At 42.8% G+C, this 26524-nt stretch overlaps 1 protein-coding gene across 2 annotated transcripts in view; it reads left to right on the forward strand.

Annotated features, from left to right (window-relative positions):
• Nucleotides 1-26524, forward strand: part of LOC126260183 (glycerol-3-phosphate dehydrogenase, mitochondrial) — a 200171-nt gene that overhangs the window by 59949 nt on the left and 113698 nt on the right. Inside the window, exon 1 of one of the 2 annotated variants that reach the window (XM_049957456.1) lies at nucleotides 6002-6021. The exons of the other annotated variant lie outside the window; for it this stretch is intronic. The gene's annotated coding sequence lies outside the window, so the exon portion shown is untranslated. Of the gene's footprint in view, nucleotides 1-6001; nucleotides 6022-26524 lie in introns of those variants that run through there. 2 annotated transcript variants of the gene reach the window in all.

The following is a 26524-nucleotide window of genomic DNA, read 5'->3' on the forward strand; positions in this document are numbered from 1 at the left end:
TGGGGAGAGGATGTACAGCCATCTCACCTAATCTTATGGACGTTCATTAATTACGTTAGGTTTATTTTTAAAAATTAAGACCCCTCCCTCCCCCTTGGTGAGAATAGTGCATCGCCCCTCTGCCCCTCAGGTGAGATTTACCCTACGACCGCGCGGGGTAGCCGTCTTGTCACGGTTCGAGCGGATCTCCCCGTCGGAGGTTCGAGTCCTCCCTCGGGCATGGGTGTGTGTGTTGTCCTTGGCGTAAGTTAGTTAGATTAAGCAGTGCCTAAGCCTAGGGACCGATGACCTCAGCAGTTTGGTCCCATAGTCCTTACCACAAATTTCCAAATTTTTACGCTATAGACGGGTAAACATATATTTTGTTTTAATAATTGATTAAAACACTTTATAAAAACACGTTTCATTTAAAAACTGTATTAAAAAGTGTTTTTAACACTTGATTAAAAACAATTTATTTTTAACATGCCAAACCTGAGTAATATTAGGACAAGCAGAGATAGACAGACAAAGATGGTCCACGAAAATAGTATTATTCGTTTTAATGAATACCTAAAAAATTGATCTTTTATTGACATATTACGTACGTTAAGTGGCACTGAACATTTACTTTCTTTGCAGGCGGAAGACAGCATTGTTTGTAACTTCCTTTGAACCGCACGATAATGCAGCTTTCCAGTCCCTCGATTTGCGTGATCGCTAAGAGAATTCTTACCGGTGAACTTCAGCTTAGCTTTCATCCACAAACGGTTAAGCTCTAGCTGACGCGTTTGTTTCGCCTTGCCGGCATGCCGCTGGACATACGCATTGCGAAAGTTGTAATACAAATTCATGTTCGACGCAATAATATTTTGTATGCATTGTAAAATAACACGACTGACTCACTGACTGCCATGCACTGATTTCGACCGGCATGCCAGGAAATTCTCCGAATAAAATCTGACGGTTGTGTGGCACTTGTTTCTGACCGGGGAATCCCTGGAATGCACACATGGAAAGCATACAGTTCAATTCAGATAGGCCATACAAGACTGTTGAGCTTTTTGTCTATGCTCAGGTCCGGTTTTATACAGAAAATGTTATCGATTATAATAATGTATATTCTCTGAACTGAAATGTTGACGTGAGATTTTCATTATCCCCTCGCCCCTTTAAATGAGATTCGGTGGGATCTTACCGGCCCACTCGCTCTCCATTTTCGGCTCACACCATTAGTGGACGTCCGCTTACCATGTTCAAGCACAGTTTATTCATAAATTATGGAAACTACACTTTTGAAACTTATGAACTGAGAGGTAACTGGGGCAAATAAAAGCGACCCAGACGATTGGATATGATTGGACCACTGTGGCAGCATTATCGGAGGAGGTAAAGACGTACAGTCACTTGCCCATACAGCCAGCCGAACCTTGGAGTCAATTTACACAATCTTCACGACTGACAAAGTTGTTAGCAGTCTGGTCGTGCCCCTGGTTAGTCACCCAAGTCACCCGACCCATCAATGTGCGATTAAAAAAAATGGTTCAAATGGCTCTGAGCACTATGGGACTCAACTGCTGAGGTCATTAGTCCCCTAGAACTTAGAACTAGTTAAACCTAACTAACCTAAGGACATCACACACATCCATGGCCGAGGCAGGATTCGAACCTGCGACCGTAGCGGTCTCGCGGCTCCAGACTGCAGCGCCAGAACCGCGCGGCCACTTCGGCCGGCAATCTGCGATTAAATTGTGTGGGGAGTCCTCAAGTATAAAGTGGATCGCAACAATCCTCATAGTCTTCAAGAACTGTAGCAGAACATTACGGATGAGATTGCAGCAATTCCAGCAGTCCAGCTTCGATCCGACTTCAGCAGATAGCTGGGCCGGCCGGCGTGACCGAGCGGTTCTAGGCGCTTCAGTCTGGGACCGCGCGACCACTACGGTCGCAGGTTCGAATCCTGCCTCTGTCATGGATGTGTGTGATGTCCTTAGGTTAGTTAGGTTTAAGTAGTTCTAAGTTCTAGGGGACTGATGGCCTCAGATGTTAAGTCCTATAGTGCTCAGAGCCATTTCGGCAGCTAGCTGGTCAGGGCCCAAAGCGCCAAGAGACGAATGGTGATCACTTGCAGCGTCTGGTATAGTCAAGTTAGTACTGTATTTCCTTTCCTCTGTTGTATTTCTTTGTATCCTGGAACTCTGTTCTCCGGGCCACTTTCATTTGCCCCACCCTCTACCATCTCGAATTTTTCTGTAATGACTGAATTAAAAACAACTGCTATTTTAGTTATTTTTCAATTTATTCGTTTTCGCTGTACTTTTTGTTCACAATTGAACATCAAAACTTATAGATTTTCACAAAGCTCAATAAAGCCAGCAACTGTAAATACACGTAATATACCCAGAATAAACATTTTATTCACGTATGTTGAACTGTTTGTGTGAATGGGTATCTTATATTCAACAACACATTTTTGCAGGCGTGTCTAAAAAGGAGAGCATGTGGCAATCAAATTTTTGTAATTTTTTGTGTTTGTGGTTCGTGAAGTTCAGAACTAAAATAAAAAATCTTCAAAAGCACTTCGATGCAACTCTTAAAAATTCTCATGAAAATTCGACCGGGCATGCTTAGTTAAGTAAAGGTAGGACAGTTTTTCGACTGGCCTCCCGGTTCTGTGGTAGAATGTTTGCATGCCATGTAGGTGGCCACGGTTCGATTCCAAGCTGAGGTAAATTTTTAAACAGAGGTGCATGTTCGATAAACATTTCCGTCAAAATCAAAATAATTGACGATGATGATACGAAAAATCACTAGCGTTTGAAACTGGTAAACGCTGGATCATTGGTTCGAGTAGCGTTTCGGTCATTTCTTTCCGGTTAACTTGTTTACCGGGCGAGGTGGCGTAGTGGTTAGCACGCTGGACTCGCATTCGGCAGAACGACGATTCAAACCCGCGTCCGGCCATCCTGATTTAGGTTTTCTGTGATTTCCTTAAATCGCTTCAGGCAAATGCTCTTGTTTTGAAAGGGCACTGCCGACTTCCTTTCCCATCCTTCCCCAATCCGATGGGACCGATGACCTCGCTGTTTGGTCCCCTCCACCCAAATCAACCAACCAAGCAATCAATTCGTTTGTCTAAGTTATTTAAATGTGAAATGTTGTGTGATATGGTTGGTGTCTGTGAGGGTACTTGCTCTGGTATAGCCGTGCTACCTCTCGACTGCCTCCATCCTCATGGACGTATACAAACATCATCTCGGCATGTTCCCGCAGTAAATACCGGACCATTCTGCTGCTTACAGTACGCTGCGTCAATCACACTACCTGAAACAAGTAACAAACGACACGTTGTCAGACGAACTTTCATTCGTCAGCGTCATCAACCGTGGCAGTGATGCATTTCGGGAGACATGTTCATAGGACATTTTTTCCTCCATTTCCAGTCATGAAACCGTCCGTGCAGTTTGTCGGATTTTTAATGTTCGCCCTGTATATATTTGTAAACGAATTGTGTACACAACAATGTATTACTTGATTTCTTCCTTGTAGTCGGTTTTAGCAGAAAATTGGAAAGCTGTGTTTACGGTTTATCGGCGTATGATTAGGATGCTACTACGTAATCTGAATAATGCGGAACTCTGTAATCCTTTCCGTTCGCAGATTAATGCTATGGAATATACTGTCGTTGAAGCTACTATCCTCACAGATACGGCAGCTGGAGAGGTGTCTCTCAAAGACTGTACCTGTGTTCCCAATAGATTCACCCACTCACTTCAAGCGACCTCAAGTCCCAAACAAGATTTCGTTTGCAAGGCTTTTGGTCAGAGAGAGGGAAAAGAAAAGATGGACACAGAGGGCGGCAAGGGGGAGATGGACAGGGAGGGGGAAGGAGAAGATGGAGAGAGGGAGGGAGAGAGCAGAGAGAGAGAGAGAGGGAGGGAGGGAGGGAGGAAGAAGTGACGGACAGAGAGATGGGGAGAAAAGCTGGACATAAAGGGGGCAAGGTGGACAGACAGAGGGAGGAGAAGATGGAGAGAGAGAGGGAGGAGGAAGTGATGGACAGAGAGATAGGGAGGGGGAGGAGATGAACAAAGACAAGAAGGAGGAGGAGATTAGGACGTATATCCAATTCCTGTACATACAGGATGACACTTATTGAACTATGTGAAAAAAAACGTAAATTAGTTACAAACTGCGGCGTGCACACACTTTATTCGACATGTAAACGTCACTATAGATATTCGGATTTAGGTTGTGACGTTCGGTATGCCTGCCGTAATTGGCGATGATGTGGCATAGACGAATAGAGAAATTCTGCATAACCCCCTGAAGTGTCGGAACACCGATGCTGTCGATGACGTCCTGAATGGCTGTTTTCAGCTCAGAAATGGTTTTGGGGTTATGTGGAAATTTGTGGTTAGGTCTTATGGGAACTAATTGCTGAGGTCATCGCGCCCTGAGCCTACACACTAATTTATCTAACTTAAACTAACTTACGCTGTGGACAACGCACACACACCCATGGCCGAGGGAGGACTCGAACCTCCGATGGGGGGAGCCACACGGACCGTGAAAAGGCGCCCTAGACCGCGCGGCTACCCCGCGCGGCCTTGGGATTATTGCTGTTCACCTTCTTTAACATAGCCCCACAAAAAGGAGTCGCATGTGTTCATGTCCGTAAATTATGACAGGCAATCGAGGCGCATGCCAATGGCCTCTGGGTACCCCAGAGCCAAAATACTGTCCCAAAATGCTCCTCCAGAACATCAAACACTCTCCTGCTTCGATGGCGTTGAGCTGCACCTTGCATGAACCACATCTTGTCGAAATCAGTGTACTTTGGATGATGGGGATGAAATCATCTTCCAGAGCCTTCACATACCATTCGCTAGTCACCGTGCCATCAAGAAATATCGCACCGATTATTCCGTGACTGTACACTGCACGCCACACAGTCACCCGTTGACGGTGAAGAGACTTCTCGATCGCGAAATGCGGATTCTCAGTCCCAAAAATGCGCCAATTTTGCTTATTGACGAACCCATCCAAATGGAAGTCCGTTCGTCGCTAAACCAAACCATGCATGCGCATACTAATTCCCATCATGCTCAGCGGCCAGCCGCGCAGTTTGAACGTCCTAACGCCAACAGTTCAGAAACTTCGACGATTTTATTTTATATAGTTCTATAATTCCCACCCTGTATTTAGCAACTAGGAAGCATTGCCGGTTTCGCTGGTTATTACTATGTACTAATGAATATATGTTATTTATGGAACGTCAGTCTTATTGACGTACTGTTAAGCAGGAGTACAGAAGGTATCAGGGCGGGTCAAGGCGATAAATGTTCAAAGAAGGGGGAGAAATAATAAGGTAAGATTAGTATAGGAGATGGAAGTGAGGATACAGAAGTAGAAGGTTATGAGAAATGCACAGATAGATCACAGCGACGCAGAGATACTGGTTTTGCTCTGGAAGACCTAAAACATTAAAGACGACATCCACATTTATATCACCCTGAAACATTACAAGCGATAACCGGGATACTTCGACCAGAGAAGAATTTGTCTCGCGGTTTAAATCCCCTACTATCATAGTTAAAACCGATTACGAGAAAGAAAACTACATTCACAGCGAATTTTAGTGCGGAACGGTGGCAAGTCATGCCCTTGACCTGTGAAACAGAATAGATGATTCTAATAAGGAAAGTGAAGTCCGCATGCTTAGAACATTTACTTCCCTGTGTGACGTTGTCGTGTACGTCTAACTCAGCGGGTTCTGAATGATCGCAGTCCTCTTCTTAAAAATAAGACGTAATACATTTCGAAATTACGTCACTGATTGCGATCAAAACTGGTGGCTCGTTCTATGACGACAAGGCCACATGAGACAGTCACTCGTTACATCACTGACGGATCGAGTACTGACATCACCACAGAGGACGCTATCTGCCGTTCTCGCCGAAGGACACGCTGGTTCGCGGCCGTCTGTGAAACAGTTGAGTGTAGCGCCATGCGAAAGCCTCGCCGCGCACTGCAAAGCAGGTGAGTTATCTGGAGATCTCTTATTATAGAACTTCGACCTTCTGATCTTCCCCCACGCGATAGTGTGTGTTTTTTCTGCCACAATCGTCGTAACATTCTGCAACGTTAACCAGCTGATTACAGATGCAAGCACAGGTTCGGTTGCTTTCTTTTTCTCTGCCCCTCTCCCTCTTTCTCTTGTAAGTCCCGCCATTAACACTTATCGTTCTACACGACAATGTGTCCCTGTAGTCAGCTGGAAATTTTGTACCCGAAAAAGGCTAAATGTGACAAAATATTATCAGCAGTTTCTCGTCCGCAGTAAGCCTTGGCGGCGACGAACTATTTTTAAAATTATTAAGATATCACATTTTAAAGAGAAATGTACCATAATCTATACTAATAATAAACCTGCAAAACTGCTGTGTCTGCTGGTTTCTCTGTTTGAAACCACTAACCCCTTTGAAGGGGTTTTGACAGGTAACTTGAGCATATCCTGGGGCACCGTATAGGCTTTATTTCATCAAAATCGGATTACGGAAAAAGGTATGTAATTGAATGTTTTATCCACGCAAATATTATAAATGTAAAATTAACTCTGTTACGTTTTTGCAACTAGTCACTAAATAGCCTTCGATGAAATTTGGTATGAAGATAGCTTGACCCCTGAGGGAGAACTTAGACTACTTCAGGAAGTGTGTAGTACAACATACTTATTTATTTCAAGAATATTTAGCGAATTAGGAAAAAATACTTGCTCCTGGAAAAAGCTATTTACTCTTCGACTTTTGATATTTATCATATCTGTGAAAACACTTACATGCTATATGAATATGATTCAAAGTATTAATTACAATGCTTGTACAACTCTCGGTGTGTTTAATCCATACTTCCACACTGTTTTTTCCGTTGTTGCAATGTAGACACTGTATAATGTATAGTTACTTTAATAGCACGATGCGTAGGTGCGTGATCCTGCCCACGCCCCTCTAAGCACTGCTCGGCAATGACATTGCACATACCGATGAATCGCGTGTTTGGACAGCCTGACAGTAGGAAAACAGGCTAAAAATCACGAGCTATGCTTTCCCAAATAAGCAGATACGTGAGGGCAGCTGATATTATTGCATGTGCAGTAGCTTGCTTACGCACCATCGCCCATCATAACGAAACTACTGATATGGAACAGAGCCGCGGGTAACAGCTAGTTTCTAGTTACAGGACTGACTGGTAACGTTTCCTGTACACCTTAATTTCTAGTGATTTTTTTGGGGGAAATATTGCTGTAAAGCTAAGGATTAGTTTTTCGATGGTCAGTGTTTGTAGTGTACTTTCACCATTTGACTTGCTGTCTGGATGATCAAAAAACGAGCCAAGTGGAAGAAGTACTCGCACACTGAGGCTTCTGTAAAAACTTAATTATCTATACAGACAGTTTATCCATTCTGGGAATCGAGAATCTCGGACATTTTTGCCTGTTTCGCAATTGATACAGGCAAGACATCACTCCCAGGGATTCCAAGATTTTAGAGCATGTTTTAATTTCAATATTATAAATGTGAGACAGTCCCGCACGAGGCAGGTCGTTATTATTATAGTAATCGGCAGTTCTCCACTCAGGCTGACTGGGTTGCCATCGTAAAAGCCAAATATCAGGCAAAGAATGACTTTATTGCTCATGACTCGCATTCCAGAATTTAGTCATCATCAAATATACAGGAGCTATTACTGAACATAGACATGGCATTTCGAGTTATATGTTAAACAAATGTTCGCTCAAATGGCTCTGAGCACTATGGGACTTAACATCGAAGGTGATCAGTCCCCTAGAACTTAGAACTACTTAAACCTAACTAACCTAAAGACATCACACACATCCATGCCCGAGTCAGGATTCGAACCTGCGACCGTAGCAGTCGCGCGATTCCGGACTGAAGCGCCTAGAACCGCTCGGCCACCGCGGCCGGCCAAATGTTCGCAGTCTAGTTTCGCTGGGAAACCCACATACATCTACCATACAGTACCGAAATCTATCCTAGTGATTTCCATATTTTTGAAGTCCTGAAGACGAAAATTCGTGGTTGTCAATTTTCTTCCGACGAACAGGTCCGCCCCTAGTTACAATCATCGTTTCGTAGGCAACCGCATACATTTTTTCAATAAGGCAATGATTGTCTCGCCTCACAGTGGGAAAAAGTGTATTAAGAGGTATAGGAATTACTTTTGAAACAATAAATGGTTTACTTATTTTTTCCATCTGTGCCGGGCCGAGCGGCTCTAGGCGCTACAGTCTGGAACCGCGCGAGCGCTACGGTCGCAGGTTCGAATCCTGCCTCGGGCATGGATGTGTGTGATGTCTTTAGGTTAGTTACGTTTAAGTAGTTCTAAGTTCTAGGGGACTGATGACCTCAGAAGTTAAGTCCCATAGTGCTCAGAGCCATTTGAACCATTTTTTTCCATCTGTGTCGCTTTCATCTGATGCACCTTACACAATACAAACAAAATTCTTCTTGAAATTAAATCAGCTGAAGATTCTGTTAACAGTCTTCATGAGTACGGATGATATATAAGTATCTGTTACAGCATACGAACCTACTTACAAGATCAGACATCAATATATCAGCATATTGTAGACTTTATTTTGTATATGTATATAAACGGTGATTATAATTAAACTTTCAAACCGCTGTAGAGATAACACCACTGGTCGGAATGACGTCAAATTGCAACGGAATATTATCAGAGAAGGGGGGAAAGAAAAATAAATAGTTACAAAATGTAGCAACAGATGACGCTGTAAGCATTATAATTTAATAGTGATTGACTACAAATGACAAATGAATCATATAACAAGGTGTACATTTGAAGTCAAACAAACTGTACTACTCAGTGTGCATGTGTGTACAGGTGTGACACTGTTAGTTACGTAAGCTCATCCACCACGGCAACGTCATATCACATAGTATTGGAAAAATCGGTTTTTAATTGTCCTGAGACCAAAAACCGCATAAAAAGCATCAACCAAAATCAAATCGGATTATTAATTTCCGTGTGGTTGGCATAAAACATGTTCAATATGCTGTCCACCGTTTTCTGCAACACGTTGAAATCGAGAAACAGTATGTTCCACAACTGATCGAAGTGTTTCCGGTGTCACGTTCAGAATGTGTTGCTTAATGCGTGCCTTCAATGCAGCTAAGTTTGTAATCGGAACACTGAACACAACATCTTCCAAGTAGCCCCACAGCCAGAGGTCACACATATTAAGATCAGGTGATCGGGACGGCCAGGCTGTAGGGAAATGGCGGCTGATAATTCTAGCATTCCCGAAACGGCGCTTCAGCAGCTTCTTAACTGGATTTGCAATGTGCGGAGGTGTGCCATCCTGCATAAAAATGATCCCATCCACACATCCACGCTGTAGCAGAGCTGGAATGTCGTGGTTGCGCAATAGACACTCATAGTGCTTACCAGTGACGGTACAGGTAAAAGGACCGGAAGCACCTGTCTCTTCCAAAATATATGGCCCTATGATAAAAGATACCGTAAACCCGAACGGCACAGTGACCTTTTCAGGATGAAGTGGTACTGCTTGATTTGTGTGTGGATTTTCTGTTGCCCATATTCGACAATTCTGTGTATTGACATATCCTGTCAGATGGAAGTGGGCTTCGTCCGTCCATAAAATCTTCCACGGCCAATCATTGTCCTCTTCCATGCGAGCAGAAATTCTACAGCAAAGGTCTCTCTTGCTGCAGGTCAACAGGAAGCAACTCGTGCACATGGGTAGTTTTAAATGGATAGCAAAGAAGGATGTTTCGTAGGATTTTACGCACCGTGTTCACGGGTATGTCCAATGTTGGGGCAATTCTCCGTGCACTACACGTTTGCACACCACCACTCGTCTCCTCCTGCGTTGCTGTGGCCACTGCTTCCACTGACATCAAATCAGTTCGTTTCCTCCCTCTACCAGGTTACACACCAAAAGGACTCGTCTTTTCGAATTTCCGAATCATTTTCTCCAGACCCACGGCAGTCATCGGACTAACGCTTTTTTTCAAACCCTTCAGTGTCCGGAACTTCTGCAGAGCGATGTGTGCACAGTCATCATTCTTGTAATACAGCTTCACAAGCAGAGCGCGATCCTGCACAGAGAGAGTCATGGCGAACGTCGCAGACGCGAAAGGAGAAAAAGCCGAGTACCCGGCATGTATATCAACTTTAATTGATCGTGCGCATATCAGGTGTTTTCATTTACGTATTCTGACACATACAGCGCTATCCGTTGATCAATTTTCACACTATTTTTCTTCTTCTGCCATACGTTTTCCTCCTCCTCCGATAATATGCCTTTGCAATTTGACGTCATTCTGACCAGTGGTGTTATTTCTAGAGCGTTTTGAAAGCTTAACTTTAATTATAATCACCTTATATATTATTATGTATTAATATTATTTCATGTATGTAAATTTAATTTTCGAATGTATAAACGTGTGTGGAAAATGTAACACAGTAATTTACAAAGCATGTTGTATGTTGACGTATAAAAAAAATGCAGCGCTTTAAATGGTGGTAATCGCACGAACAAAATATGTAGAAATCAGGAATGTTCATCTGAGTGTTCGGAAAGTCTGACATGCATGATCCTGCTGCTAACACGCGGAAAAGCCTTACAACGCGTTTAGCAAGCAACAGACTCCTCACGTTGAGTGTGTTCGTGTTCTTGGCGTATCTGAATAAGGGCTTAACAATACCTTTACTACGAGGCTGGAATTAATGGTGAATTATGCTGAGGCCTGCCGACTTCAGAGGGAACTTTATCGAAAGAACATTTGCACCAGAGTTCCAAGGAAAACGTAGTTGTTCGCTACTGCCTTCAACCTCGCGCAATTACAGTAGGTGAAAAAAACAACAACAGTGCACATGGGTAGGCTGCAAACGTGATACCTGATGGAAGGAATTAAGTTTTTACTTGTATCTGAGTGATCTACAACGCCGTGTTCATAGCAGTCCTCGCCGGCCGGAGTGGCCGAGAGGTTCTAGGCGCTACAGTCTGGAACCGCGCGACCGCTACGGTCGCAGGTTCGAATCCTGCCGCGGGCACGGATGTGTGTGATGTCCTTAGGTTAGTTAGGTTTAAGTAGTTCTAAGGTCTAGGGGACTGATGACCTCAGAAGTTAAGTCCCATAGTGCTCAGTGCCGTTTCAACCATAGCAGTCCTCACGGAACATCGAAGTGCGAGGTGGCAGACCATGTTAGTTATACTGGGGGTGTTTCAGATACATGAAAATCTACGACTACATAGATACCACGCAAGCCACCTTACGGTTCGTGACGAAGGATACCCTGTAACACTACTAATTATTTCCTTTTCTGTTCCACTCGTAAATAGAGCGAGGGAAAAATGACTATCTACGTGCCTCCGTATGAGCCCTAATTTCTCCTCTCTTATCTTGTGGTCTTTACGCACAATGTGTTCTGGCGGCAGTAGAATCCTTTCGCAGTTAGTTTCAAATGCCAGTTCTCTAAATTTTCTCAATAGTATTTCTCGAAAAGAATGACCTTCCTTCCATGAATTGCCATTTGAATTTTCGAGGCATCTCCATAACACTTAGATGTTTTTCGAATCTATCGCTAACAAAACTAGCACCCCGCCTCTGAACTGCTTCGATGTCTGCCTCTAACCCGATCTGATGTCGATCTCTAACACTCGGGCAGTACTCAAGAATAGATAGCACTGGTGTGCTACATACGGCCTCTTTTACGGATGAATCAATCTTAAAATTGAAACAAATGAGCCCTCTGTCACAAATATTTTTAGTCTTATTGACCAGGTTTCAACACTTCTAAGAGTGCCTTCATCAGAATTAAAACAATTAAAATGGCCTACAACATAGTTACAAATTTATAGGAAAAGACATTTTTATATAAAAAGTGTAAGTAACTGTCGCTGTTAAACAAAATATTACTTTTTACATTATGTACTGAACAATATTCATTATAATTTTCGTCTGTCTACACTTGAATGTTAAGTAACCAACTAGTACCTGCGGTTCTAGGAGCTTCAGTCTCGAACCGCGCGACCGCGACGGTCGCAGGTTCGAATCCTGCCTCGGGCATGGATGTGTGTGATGTTCTTAGGTTGGTTAGGTTTAAGTAGTTGTAAGTCTAGGAGACTGATGATAGATGTTAAGTGTCATAGTGCTCAGAGCCATTTGAACCATTTTTGTACCTGCGGCTACTAGATGGCACTCTCGATGCAACGTCATGTTCACCTGCCCGCACTTGTTAACGCGGGCACCTCAGTCCGTTGCAACCTGTGGCTGCACAGGTACGAGCAGCCCATAGTGGCTCGCTTTCACGCATTCCTTTTTATATATTTTGTGACTAAACCCCTTCTGGCTTGTTAATTATTTTATATGCAAGATGTAAGTACTGCCTCCGTCTTTTAATGTTAGTAGTTGCCGATAGCCGGCACGGTACCTCAGCATGTCCGGTCAGAGAGCCGATTGGCCTCTGTAATAAAAAAACTGAGTGGAACGATCAACAAACGAACTTGAACGGATGTCATGTGACATCCGCAAAGACCAAACACAACGATCAACAACGAACAAAATGAAAAAAAAAAAGCAGTCTAAGGCGCTGCAGTCATGGACTGTGCGGCTGATCCCGGCGGAGGTTCGAGTCCTCCCTCGGGCATGGGTGTGTGTGTTTGTCCTTAGGATAATTTAGGTTAAGTAGTGTGTAAGCTTGGGGACTGATGACCTTAGCAGTTAAGTCCGATAAGATTTCACACACATTTGAACTTTTTTTTTTTTAAATGTTAGTCAGCACTTACACTTTTTATATAAAAAAATGTCTTTTCCTATAAATTTGTAACTATGTTATAGGCCATTTTAATTGTTTTAATTCTGATGAAGGCACTCTAGAAGTTTTGAAACCTGGTCAATAAGACTAAAAATATTTGTGACCGAGGGCTCATTTGTTTCAGTTTTAATTTATAAACGGTCACTGAACCAAGCAGCCATGTTTAAAACTTTGTGAATCAATCTTTCCTAAAATTCTCCCAATAAACCGAAGTCGACAATTCGTCTTCCCTACCACAGGTCTCACATGCTCGTTCCATTCCATATCGCTCTGCAACGTTACACCTAGATATTTAATCGACATGACCGTCAGGCAGTACACTAGTAATACTGTATCCGAACATTAGAGGTTTGTTCTTCCTATTCATCTACACAGCTTACATTTTTTTACATTTAGAGTTTGCTGCCATTCATTGCTTGCAGTAATGGGTGAAACGTAGTCGAACAATGCGTCAAGAAGGAAGTGATCGACATACAGAAACGACAGAACGAGAGGACCGAGCAATCGTCAGAGAAGCGCTCAGAGCCTCGGATTCATCATCATCGATCCGATGTGCAACTGGTGCTTCAGCAACCATAAGGACCATTAATAGGCGGCTCACGGAATGGGGACTGAACTCACGACGCCCCTTGCTCCGACTACCGTTGACCTCTGTAAACCAATAAGCCCGTTTGCAGTGCTATCGGACACATTTGACCTGGAATCTCGTTGACTAGAGTAGAATTGTCTTCAGTGCTGAGTCCCGCTTCGAACTGAGTCCCGATGACCAGCGAGACGTGTCTGGAGAGGCTGTGGATAGCGGTGGGATACCAACTTGACAGTCGTCCGCCATACTGCCATACAACTAAGAGCGGTGGTCTGCGGTGCCATTTCTTTTTGTAGGAGGAGCCCTTTGTTTGTCATCTGCGGCACCTTTACAGCACGGCGGTACGTCGACGACATTCTACACCTCGTTTTGTTGTCCTTCATGGCACTCCACCATAAGCTTACATTTAAGCAGAATAATACTCGACAGCACAGGGCGAGAGTTTCTACTGCTTGTCTTCGCGCTTGCCAAGCCCTGCCTTAGCCAATAACGTCTTCAGATCTCCCCCCCCCCCCCCTCCCCCCAGTTGAGATCGTTTGAAGTATCATGGACATGGTTCTCCAACCAACTGGGGAGTTTGATGGTCTAACGGATTAAATGGACAGAATTTGGCACGATATACCTCAGAGGACATCCAATCACTGTCAAGCCGAATAACAGTTACATAAGGACCAGAGGTGTATTAACACGTTATTGGCTTGCTCAATTTGTGAAGCTCTTTCTCTTGAATAAATCATCCTATTTTTTTCTGAAATTGTAATCATTTATTGTCTGTGCATTAGGCAATCTGAGTATCGCATCTACCAATTTCCGTCCCATTCGGATAGTTCCTTCATTGTGGGTCGTTATACGCAACTGGTACACTGTTGCGACTTCTAGCAGTGGCGTATTCAGCGTCAACACTGGACACAGGAGTGACACCAAGTCGTCTTGTCAGACGATTCCTGGTTTGCGAATGCAGCATTATGACGGACATATCCATTTGTGGAGGACCCGGGAAGAACTGACATTGCCAGACTGAAGCATGGTATGAGGTGCCATCGGGTACATATTACGATCAGCTATGTTTCACATATCCTACAATTTGGTCACACGGGGTAACGCTTGACATGCTAAGACCAGTGGCTTTGGCCGATCCTCGGGTCTCTGATGTGTTATCTTTCAACAAGATAACTAAATACCGAACGTTGCACGCGCTGTCCCCATCAGCCTCGATACGGAAGGTGTTCGACCACTGCCCAGACCAGTACGCTCCCCAGAACTCTCACCTATTGAAAGAAAACATCTGGTCATGTGTTGTCGGGAATCCTGGCATAGAGTTGAAGCAGCATGGAATAAATTACCCGTATCTATCCTAACCTACTTAGACTCGACGTCAAGTTGGTTTTTAGAGTCATTGTTGCTGCCAGAGACGCAACACTAATACTTAATTTCGCAACGAATATACCCCAAATCACCTACAAATTTAATCATAGCTTCTGCCCACTGTACTGTGCACGTACAATCTGTAAGCTTTCGTTGCTTTGTCTCCTTTCAGTTGCTACTGTTTTAATGACCAGTAGTGTGTAATGTATCAGCAAATGTTTAGCTTTTTGCCAAATAATACTCAATACAACATATGAATCTTGTAATATACTGATCATAATTGTTTGTTGCACCGAAAGTATTGATATATCAATGAAGTGTGCTTCTTTAAGGCTGCTAAAACTTCAAACATTGTTTGTCCAGAAATGGAGAGTTTTATACTGAGTGTTTGAGGAGGAATGGTCATTACTCTGGGACATCACAGGAACGATAATTAAGAGCAAAAAACATCATATGACGTATGCCCTACTTCGAATGGTTCCCGAGATAGAACACATTTAATGTATTCTTATTTATTTTCTGCATTGTTCAGTACATTTTCAGGTTTACACATGTACAACAGTTACCAAACATCACAACATGCGTTTTACAAAGTACTAATTGAAAAATATGTATTTTTAACACATTCACCTTTAAAGAGTTATGGTACATGCCATGCTACAACTCTTGCACAGTTAACAAATATCCTCACCATCACCTATGATGCGTCTGTGCACTACTGGGAGATCATGTGTTGCTTGTGTAAGTGCCTCTGCACGTCCGCTAAGGCAGCACCACCCATGATGCTACCAAGCAGTTTATCTAGTGTATTCACCTTTCGTTCTGAGTCTTCAAATGGCTCTGAGCACTAGGGGACTTAACATCTGAGGTCATCAGTCCCCTAGAACTTAGAGGTACTTAAACCTAACTAACCTAAGGACATCACAGACATTCATGTCCTTGGCGGGATTCGAACCTGCGACCGTAGCGGTCGCGCGGTTCTAGACTGAAGCGCCTAGAACCTCTCTGCCACTCCGGCCGGCACCTGAGACTTTATCCAACCCCATAAACAAAAATCTGATGGCGTAAGGGTTGGCGAATTTGATGGCCAATTAACTGAACTACCATGATCAGTCAAGCAATTAAGGTTAAACGCATCTGAGAGGTTTCCTCGCAGGTCTGGTAGAATGTGGAGGGGGTCCGTCATTCTGGAAGCACTCGAATCCGTGTGGCCAAGGGACGCCATTAGAGTGTTCAACAAACGAATTTTCTGAAGGATCCATGTAATTCTGTCCCGTCACTCGCTCATCTAAAATGACTGGATCTATTAACGTTGTACAGATCATGCTGCTCCAAAACTTCATCAAAAAACGGACTTGGAAATTGGTATCCACTGGAGCGTGTGGAGTTTTCTGTGACCATTGTTGATTATTACGTGTGTTGTTGATTCCATTCCGTGTAAATGTGGTTTCATCTGTGAATGTATTAATGGAAGCAAATAACGATTGTCATTTAACCAGTAACAAAATTGAAGTCGTGTGGCATTGTGCCAATGTGAAGACTGTGGACATACCATACGTCAAACAGGAACAAGTTTACCACAAGTAATGTTCGCCATAACGTGTCCGTAGAGCACTGGTACGAGTAGAAAGTCGCTGTGTGCTGGTAGTAGGCTTAAGCTGCACCATTTTAACAATGTGTCCGCCTTTGGGAGGACGACGGTTCAAATCCGCGTCCAGCCATCTAGATTCAAATTTTCCTTGATTTCCCTAAATCGCTCAAGCAAATGCCAGGATGGTTCCTTTGAAATGACACGGCCGATTTCCTTCCCCATCCTTGACACAATCCGAGTTTGTGCTTCGTCTCTAATGATCTCGATGTCGACAGGACGTTAAACCCAATCTTCGTTCCTTCCTTCAAAAATGTGATACTGTCCCTGCACAGGCTGTTGAGCTACACGTTGAGAAGAAAAATGGGGACTTTGAAGAATACCTGTTTCACGCAATGTACTGAAAACTCTGATAAACACTTTACGATCAGGGAGCGACGCGTCGGAAAGCGGCAACGGTATTCTCCGACAGCAGCGGGAGCTCTGCCATCGCAGAAGCCGTAAACACGCACCATCTCTGCATATTCTTCATTAGTGTAGATGTATGGCATTTTAGCCAACGCGAGTACAAACACAATTAACCGATGCTTCTCTCAGACACACTCTCGTCCTCACGCTACTTCACTCACAACGCGCCATTACCAACGGCGCGTTCAACTGGCTAGTTCAATTTCAGAAATATATATCGTTCAAAGAGGTTGAAAGCATCGAGGTAAGTTGGGCTAAAAAAAAAAGACATCAAAGAGGATACGTGGGTAAAACACATATGTGCGCGCCACTAGCGCAAAAACAAAGTAGATTAAATGTGTTCTACCTATTAAACCAATCGGAATAGGACGTATGCACATATGACACTATTTGCTTCAAATGAGCGTTCCTGTTATGTCCCTGAATATTGCCCATTCCTTCTGAAACACCGAGTGTGTAAATGACCTCAATTGCTGGTGGAATATACACACATCTCCGTATTTTTAAACTCATTTTTATTCGCCTTTACCCGTTCGTGTTAGGATACTTCCCTTGTCATTCTGTGCTTCTACTCTGATCAAGTCGCATCAAAATCTACTGGTAGCAAACTGCATGAAGGAGTTGGAGTTGCCGCTACTAGGAAGACAGTGCAGCTAGAGAGTGGTGTGAGTCGGTGGGCAAACTTCCCTGTTGGCAGGGCTCCGGCGGCGCCAAAAATGCAAACAGGCGGGGCCATCCCGGCGCTATTGTTCTCGCCTAGGCCTAGGCAGCGCCGCCGGCTGCACTTCGATAAGCTGAGAGCGACAGCCATTGCGACACAGCTACCAGGCCAGCGCCTCTGCTAGCCGACTACTTTCTAGTCCCGCTCTTAGATAACGAGCGATGTGACGACTCCGGTCGAAAGGTTGCCAGGAAATCTGCTGGGAAAAAAATTTTACACAAAAATTTACCTGATTGGGTTCTATTTCACTATTCTCCTGGATGTGGAAATATGCTCCGCCTTCGTTTGTCAAAAATTTCTTCAGTCTGTGTAAGAGATGTCTTTGCCACGAATCAATGCCGGTTTAGGTCGCGCGGGGTGTACTGCCCGGCCTGCCCTGTCTATTGAGTGAAATTTCCAAGCTCGACTTTCGTGTAATACGACTTAATGTCGAACCGTACTTTGCTGTTAGTGACGATATTACCGAACAATAATTACACTCCACTTAACTGTAATAAGACGCAGCACGTACAAAAAAAAATAAATAAATACGCTACTGGCCATTAAAATTGCTACACCACGAAGATGACGTGCTACATACGCGAAATTTAACCAACAGGAAGAAGATGCTGTGATATGCCAATGATTAGCTATTCAGAGCATTCACACAAGGTTGGCGCCGGTGGCGACACCTACGACGTGCTGACATGAGGAAAGTTTCCAACCGATTTCTCATACACAAACAGCAGTTGACCGGCGTTGCCTGGTGAAACGTTGTTGTGGTGCCTCGTGTAAGGAGGAGAAATGCGTACCATCACGTTTCCGACTTTGATAAAGGTCGGATTCTAGCCAATCGCGATTGCGGTTTATCGTATCGCAACATTGCTACTCGCGTTGGTCGACATCCAATGACTGTTAGCAGAATATGGAATCGGTGGGGTCAGGAGGGTAATACGGAACGCCGTGCTGGATCCGAACGGCCTCGTATCACTAGCAGTCGAGATGACAGGCATTTTATCCGCATGGCTGTAACGGATCGTGCAGCCACGTCTCGATTCCTGAGTCAACAGATGGGAACGTTTGCAAGACGACAACCATCTGCACGAACAGTTCGACGACGTTTGCAGCAGCATGGACTATCAGCTCAGAGATCTCGGTTGCACGAATGGCAAAACGTCATTTTTTCGGATGAATCCAGGTTCTGTTTACAGCATCATGATGGTCGCATCCGTGTTTTGCTACATTGCAGTGAACCCACATTGGAAGCGTGTCTTCGCCATCGTCATACTGGCGTATCACCCGGCGTGTTGGTATGGGGTGCCATTGGTTACACGTCACGGTCACCTCTTGTTCGCATTGACGGCACTTTGAACAGTGGATGTTACATTTCAGATGTGTTACGACCCGTGACCCTACCCTTCATTCGATCCCTGCGAAATCCCACATTTCAGCAGGATAATGCACGATCGAATGTTGCAGGTCCTGTCTGGGCCTCTCTGGATACAGAAAATGTTCGATTGCTGCCCTGGCCAGCACATTCTCCAGATCTCTCACCAATTGAAAACGTCTGGTCAATGGTGGCCGAGCAACTGGCTCGTCACAATACGCCAGCCACTACTCTTGATGAACTGTGGTATCGTGTTGAAGCTTCATGGGCAGCTGTACCTGTACACACTATCCAAGCTCTGTTTGACTCAATGCCCGGGCCTATCAAGGCCGTTATTACGGCCAGAGGTGGTTGTTCTAGGTACTGATTTCTCAGAATCTATGCACCCAAATTGCGTGAAAATGTAATCACATGTCAGCTCTAGTACAATATATTTGTCCAGTGAGTACCCGTTTATCATCTGCATTTCTTCTTGGTGTAGCAATTTTAATGGCCAGTAGCGCACTTTAATAAATAATATGAGCAAGAGCACCTGATATATTTCAAAGATTCCAGTACGTAATAGAACAATTTGTAGTTTCTGATTTGGATTTAGCTAAGGAGTCTTAATCTGTTGTTTCTGGCTATTCTTTTTATCAGAACTGCACGTTCAGAATTCGTTACGCTTATTAATATTCAGTGGAACTGTCACTGTAGAATTAAACGTATCCCTGTTAGACGAATGGTTTTAAATTCTCAAAAATGACGTCTACTCAATTAATGATTACACCAAATAAAATCACGGTAGTAACTAACAGTCACCATTAATCAGTACATAACCAACAACAGTTTTTCTCTCTTCAAAATTCACGTAGAAACGTAAATTTATCTCATTAGTCTATATTCTGGTTGAATTTGGATGACCACTTCGTAAGCTGTTAATCTCTATTGTTAATAAACAAAGAAATTGAAATTACTTTTCTATAAACTCTGTACCTTGTTAAAACTAATGCCCCCTTGTAGCAAACTGATTACGTTTCGTAATATAATATTAAGTAGTTCGAATGTTTCGTAGAAATGTTCAGCTCCTGCGATTGAAAATTATCTCTTTGCCTTTTGTTTACATCAGCAATGTCAATTGTATATTTCACTGTTTCAGCATATTTATACAAATAATATCTATGAAAGCTAAGTACGTATTATGAAAGAAATTAGAAAATTCAGTTTCCTTCCTTATTCAGGATTAATTATAGTAAAAAGATCTTGTTCTCATATGTCTCTAGATATTCAATTTTCTCCATGTGAGTCCGTTGGTCGTAATTAAAGAAGTCACACAAATTTCTTTGTAGTGTCTCCCTTTACAACGAACGCACTCCAAATATATCATCAAAACCTAATAGGTTGAAATATGAATACTGATTTGGAGTTCTATAACATCTTATTTTTTGTGTTTGTACTTTATTTTGTCAATTTTACACATTTTACGAAAGGTAGTGACCGAGTGCCAGCAAATCAGTTTACTCTCTAACGGAATCGAAAGTACAACAAAAATAAAACAAAAATCCTAAGTGTCACCCTCCGCTTTACACTGACCTTAGGACAATTCGGTGACAAAGCTAAGCCCTTCATGCGTCGACAGATCGGGAATCCCACTAATGAACTCAAAGTCGAAAACGATCACTCGTCACTTCATCAATCACCAAATTACAGCACAGGCATATGCAGTTTCCTAATATGGTTCCAAATTTCAAGGGCAATTTATTATCACTGCTAGGGAGGATCACGGCATTTACCAGTATTCAACGTTTTCTGCAGTCTTTCATCACAAAGTTTCCTTATCTACTCATTGCTAGGGATTGTTATATCAAGTACAATAACCAGTTACATATTCCGAGACATCACCTTGACGAGTAATCCCAAACCACCTACCACTAAATCATAAGAAAGCTTACACTCAATTTCCTTTGATCATCTAGCTTTACTTTAAAGAAAACAAATCGGATCTTCCGTCAGACCAAATCCCCAATACCAATCAAAATTCCAAAAAGACCGAAAATTAATAAGAACTGCAGAATCTAAACTTCTTGTATTCATCTGCTTATTCACGTCAACGCCGAAAAAAATGTTTATAGCATGAACTATGACGCTGCAACATTCACGATTATTAATAAAATGAATTTGTTATCTTGCAGTTAGAGAAAATTCATAACTGGTAGATTCGTACCTAGCGTGCTAACCTCAGCCTTATCGCGTATTAGACTTACCGCTCCTGAACTTAATGTTCTTGACCCAAGTCGTCCTATTAGGACGATCTGCCGTGTGATGGACATGAAAGAACTAACTATATCTTAATGTTGATTTCGTTAGGAGTCATAATTTTGAGACAGGTATGTGTCGATACTGCAATTTTACAATAATCACTTCATTGTATTGGATAGCTGTCGATCAATCTTGCCTGCTTTTTGTTGTATATCTCTCTCGTCATAGAGAAGGCTGACCTCATCTTCTTTATCCTCTCTGTTATTTCCTCCTTGCTCCTGTTCCTTCCTGATATAAATTCTCCCAGGTATTTAAATTTGTCTACCATTTGCACAGTGCCGTCCGGTGTTTCCCAGTCTGCAGTGGTATTTAATGTCTTTGCCCTGTTATGGACGATCCTCAGTCGAGTTGTTAAGTTGCCGAGTTGTGTCTTTGCATCTTCTTCCGTCTCACTTGCTATTGCCATGTCGTCTGCAAAGGCTAGGCAGTCCACTTGAGCCCTGTTGTCCTTTTTGTCCCCCACGTGGGTCTTTGGTATTGCCATTTTCTCGTTTATTGCTCTCCACTGCCTGATCACTTCGTCAGTGCTATATTGAACAACTGTTTAACACAAGTCTTGATCTCAAATTCTTCTGACAGTGCTCCTCCGAATCACACCCTTGCTTTTGTGTCTGTCAGAATTTCTTTTTTAAGTTCTTGTGTAGTTCCATCAAGTCCTCTGTTCTTCAGGAGCCTAAAAAGTGTCTGTCTGTCGAAGGAGTCATATGCCTTTGTGGTTATGTAAGGTTATTAATGTCTTTTTGTTTTTTAAGGCCCTATGTTCTATCAGTTGCTTCAGGATAAATATGTATTCTATACAACCTCTTCCCTTCCTGAATCCCGCTTGACAGTCGCCAACTGTACTTTCTACCTGTTCTTCTACCCTCTTGAGCAATGGTTTTGACAGCACCTTGTATCCGACCTCTAGTAGCGATATTCCTTTGTAGTTGTTTGCATCTCTCTTGTCCCGCTTCTTATGTATTGGTACTACAATTGCATTCTTCCATCCTATTGGAAACTTCTTTGTTCTCCAGATCTGGTGGATTATGTTGGTCATGTTGTCTATTGCTGTGTTGCCTCCCATCTTTATCATTTCGGCTGCTATACCATCTTCTCCAGTTGCCTTATTGTACCTTAGATCGCTTATGGCATGTGCGACTTCATCCCTTCTTGGAGGGCGTGGCTCTCTCTCTTCTGTGTCAGTCCCCAGTTCGAGCTCGTCTTCAGGTGGTTCACAGTTCAGCAAGTCGTGAAAGTACTCTGCAAAAATCCGACAGTTCTCCTTAATTAATACATTTATTTAATAATACTTTACTCTTCCAAACTATAAATAAAAAAATCTCACCGTTAAATATCACTTCAGGTGAACTGGACAAAGAACAGATTCTCAAATCACGCTAAGTACCGTAACTCCCTTCTTGTTATCAGTATGATGAAACATTTTGAAACTCCCAAAGACTCTGTTGGTCGTTTAGCCCACATGTAAACAAACACATGCTCATTGATTGATCATCGACCCTAGGACACAGCCGCCATGTTTTATGCCATTGGAAATAGGTCCAATTTATGTATTAAGTATATCACTGTTACATCACTTCGAATGAAACTGAGAAAATTAAGTATAAAGCATTAAAAGCGTCGAGGTTTTTTGGTAGCCACTATGTTGTTTAAGCCAAGTTTTTTTTATTTAAAATTTTAGTCATCTCAGACCCAATAGTTTTGCTCATAGATATCGATAAGAGACTATATAAGTTGTTGGCGCTAAGTTAGGCTTCGACTTCAGTGGAGTTTGAGGTGCGGAGCACGCAGAAAGGAGAGCATTGTTGCCACGTTGAGGAGGCACGTAAGAGGGGGAATGTTGTCCGTCTACTTTGAAATAATGCAACTTTAGGCATGAGTGCTCACAGACTCTAAGCAACTACGATGTAAATTACGAACGAAAGTAACAAAATTGTGTGAAAGCTATCATACAGTTGCTCATGTTCAACCACATTCATTAAGTTATTTATTTTTCCGATGACACACAACACGAGTTCGTCGCACTACTGTAGTGCTACAGTTGTTAGGTCACAATAGTTGGCAGCAGTAGTAAACATCAGAAGTCGTCACGAAGTGTACTGATATGTATCGATAACAAGTAGGTACCCAAGCTCAACACAGAATCGATAATTTATAGACGTCGTGCCCTCTCGCTGCTACCAAACTTTGCTATCAGTCATTGTAAGTGTTCAATAGTCAAACTTTAATCTCGAATCTTGTATATATTACAACTGATTAATGCCATATTTCAACGTGAGCGACTTTAAACCAACTTTTAAAAAATCCTTCGTGACAATGGGAGGGGAGGGGGGGGTCTGGAACCCCATCGTCCTCGTTGCCCGCCCCCTCCTCGTATCTTCTCCAAGACGACACTGGACCCAGGAGTAGTACTAAGACATTCTGTCAGATAAGACTGTGTATCTGGATCACGATCACACCGTGCGACGAGCAAGTAAAATGAGTACAGTACAACCGCTTTTATTTGGAATTCATTTGTAGGCTTCACCAATTCCCAACCAAATTATCACCTTTCAACCTAACTTAGACAATGGGCTACACTACATATCAGTATGTCACCACATTTAAATCGACCGATTTTAGCCGAACGCCAGATTTACCGTACTTATTTTAGCGACTCGTGTGTGTGTGTGTGTGTGTGTGTGTGTGTGTGTGTGTGTGTGTGTGTGTGTGTGTGTAGAGGCCCGAGAAGAAGGACCGTTGACCGTTGACAGACTGCATGATTGATGGGGTGCCATTAAGTACACAGCCCAGTCAATTCTGGTTCACGTAGCCGGGAATTTAGACAGTCGGCATTACATCTGTATGCCAGTGCCAGTGGCTTTTGCCTCTGCGGCGTTATCTTTCAACAAGATGACGCAAGACCACACGTTGCCCCCGCTGTCCTGACCTATCTCTATATAGAGGGCATTCGACTTTTGCGCTGGGCAGCACCTTCTCCTAATCACCTCACAGTGGAAACATCTGACCATGGATTACCAACAGACTAGCACACACCACTCGCCGACCACTATGATCGATGAACTTTGGCACAGCTGAGAAGCAGCATGCACCTGTGATTATTTTAAACGTATCATTTCACTTTCATATAACACATGCTGATAAAATGCAATATAATTTTTTTCACTAAATTAAGTATTAATAAGTGCTATGTGCGCTGTATTTAAAGCCATTATATAGCCAACAAAATGAACATCGTTCACACACTAATATTATCCATGACTGTTGACTTTTTTCAGCTGCATTCACACCGCAAGGAAAATCGACTATTGGGCTACCCCTTACGAATAAAAAACTACCCATTGAAGAATGGGATATACAGTAACATGTCAAATCTGTCACATCGTAATGATGAGTGGTGTCTCGATACGACACCAGATTCACAGGAGATGACCCACACACAGGGCGCTGATTACCCAGCCATTGAGCGCGCGTAAATTACACACACACACAGATGGATAGTCCGGAACCCGTCACTGCTAAGGTCGCAGGTTCCATATGGATACCGGTAGGCCGGAAAAGCGTTTCTGTCTCAGTTAAGCTTCACTCAGACAGGAAGAATATGAAAAAACACGCGGTGGCCATGAGAGTGCGCGACCGGCTTTCTGTGTGGTTGTGTGAGTGAATATGGCTACTTTTGCTATAAAAAGAGAAAGAGCTCGAAGACTAGTCTGAATGCTGTTCCTTGTTTCGTGTCTCTGATCTCTACTATACGGTCCATTATTTACAAGGTCTTTGGGTCCATTATACAATCCCTGGAACATTATTAGACACACCTGAGGTTTTTAACATAATACAAGTTTATGGGGTACAAAAGGATGCAAAGATTATCTTGATCACTATAAGTGAAGTGATTTAATTTCTTTAAACATTACAGGTTATTAATAACTGATCAACCACACAGTTTTAATAGTGCTGTTGTTTTTAAAAAATGTTCAATAAGCGCAACAAGGTCAAAGTTCTTAATACTTTGTAACGTCGCCTTTAGCAGCTGTTAATGCTTCAATTCGCCTTGGCATACTATTAATACAGGCTCCACCAGTGTTCTGCATCTGAGGGTGATAAGAGACTTGAATAATCGTTTCAATGAGACAGATTATTGTAGTAATTTTTTTCTTTGCCTCTTTTCACTAGTTCCCAAATATTTTCAGTTGGGTTCATGCAAGTCGAATTTCCTGACCCAGGTTAACAAAGGAGCGTTTTCTTAGCTGTAAATAGGTTTTAAGTGATTATGGGTGTGTGGCATGGAGCTCCATCCTTCACAAACACAAATGCTTCACCTTTAGGGCACCATTCTCGTATTTGGGGAAGTAGCGTCCTCCTTAACACCACCTTATATTGGTCTTTCCGTATTGTTTCCTCAACGAAATGCAGACTTAAAGTGCCTTCGTCACTGGTCACAGACGATATCACGGCGTCGGTGGTATGTTTCACAGTCTGCACAACACAGCCTGGATAGTACTTTTCATCGGGGCGTCTTCGTACAAACTGAGACTTATTTACTAAAATTTCAAATGTCAACTCATCACTAAAGCAAACTTGAAACGAAATGAAAAAGCCGTTCAGATTTACTTTAGTATTGGCCTTGAACTCAAAAAATTTATCACTACTTATAACGGCTCTTCTTCTTGATGATTTGGTTTGATTTGTACGTGGCCTCGGCTAAAACTCGGCGACAGTCGGTAGAGTGTTGAGATCGTTATCAAGTTACGAAGGCGACGTTACACAAAATAACAGTGCTGGACCGAAATGTCGACGTGCGTGAGATATTTACGTCACCAAGAATCGTAATTAATCGTTCGTAATCGATGTTTAACTGATTAATGATGAAATATTAATGATAAAACCAATTTAGTCACATCCACAACAAGTTCCCTACAAGCTGGTCGTAATTTCTAGCATCTAAGAAATCGTAACAGTGGGCTGAGTCAAAGATACTACACAAGCGCCAAGCGCTACAGTCAAATATTATCGCAGCGCGTAATTATTAGTCGGGAGTTTCATGTCAATAATTTGATAGAATTTTAAACCACAAATGCCACGAGAGAGTGTTTTATTGCACAATATCAGTCACTTCCTAACCGAGCCTTGAGAAGAAAACTTTCCCAGGTGTAGGGGGGATTTAAATTATATGCTTCGGACCTATCACTGAAGTTCCATAAACCACTGGCTATTATGAATGAAAATTGTCTATCAGTGTTCATTGCCTAAATCACTGTCTAAATAATA

Source organism: Schistocerca nitens, chromosome 5 (assembly GCF_023898315.1).
Source record: "Schistocerca nitens isolate TAMUIC-IGC-003100 chromosome 5, iqSchNite1.1, whole genome shotgun sequence".
NCBI classification, from domain to species: Eukaryota; Metazoa; Arthropoda; class Insecta; order Orthoptera; family Acrididae; genus Schistocerca; species Schistocerca nitens.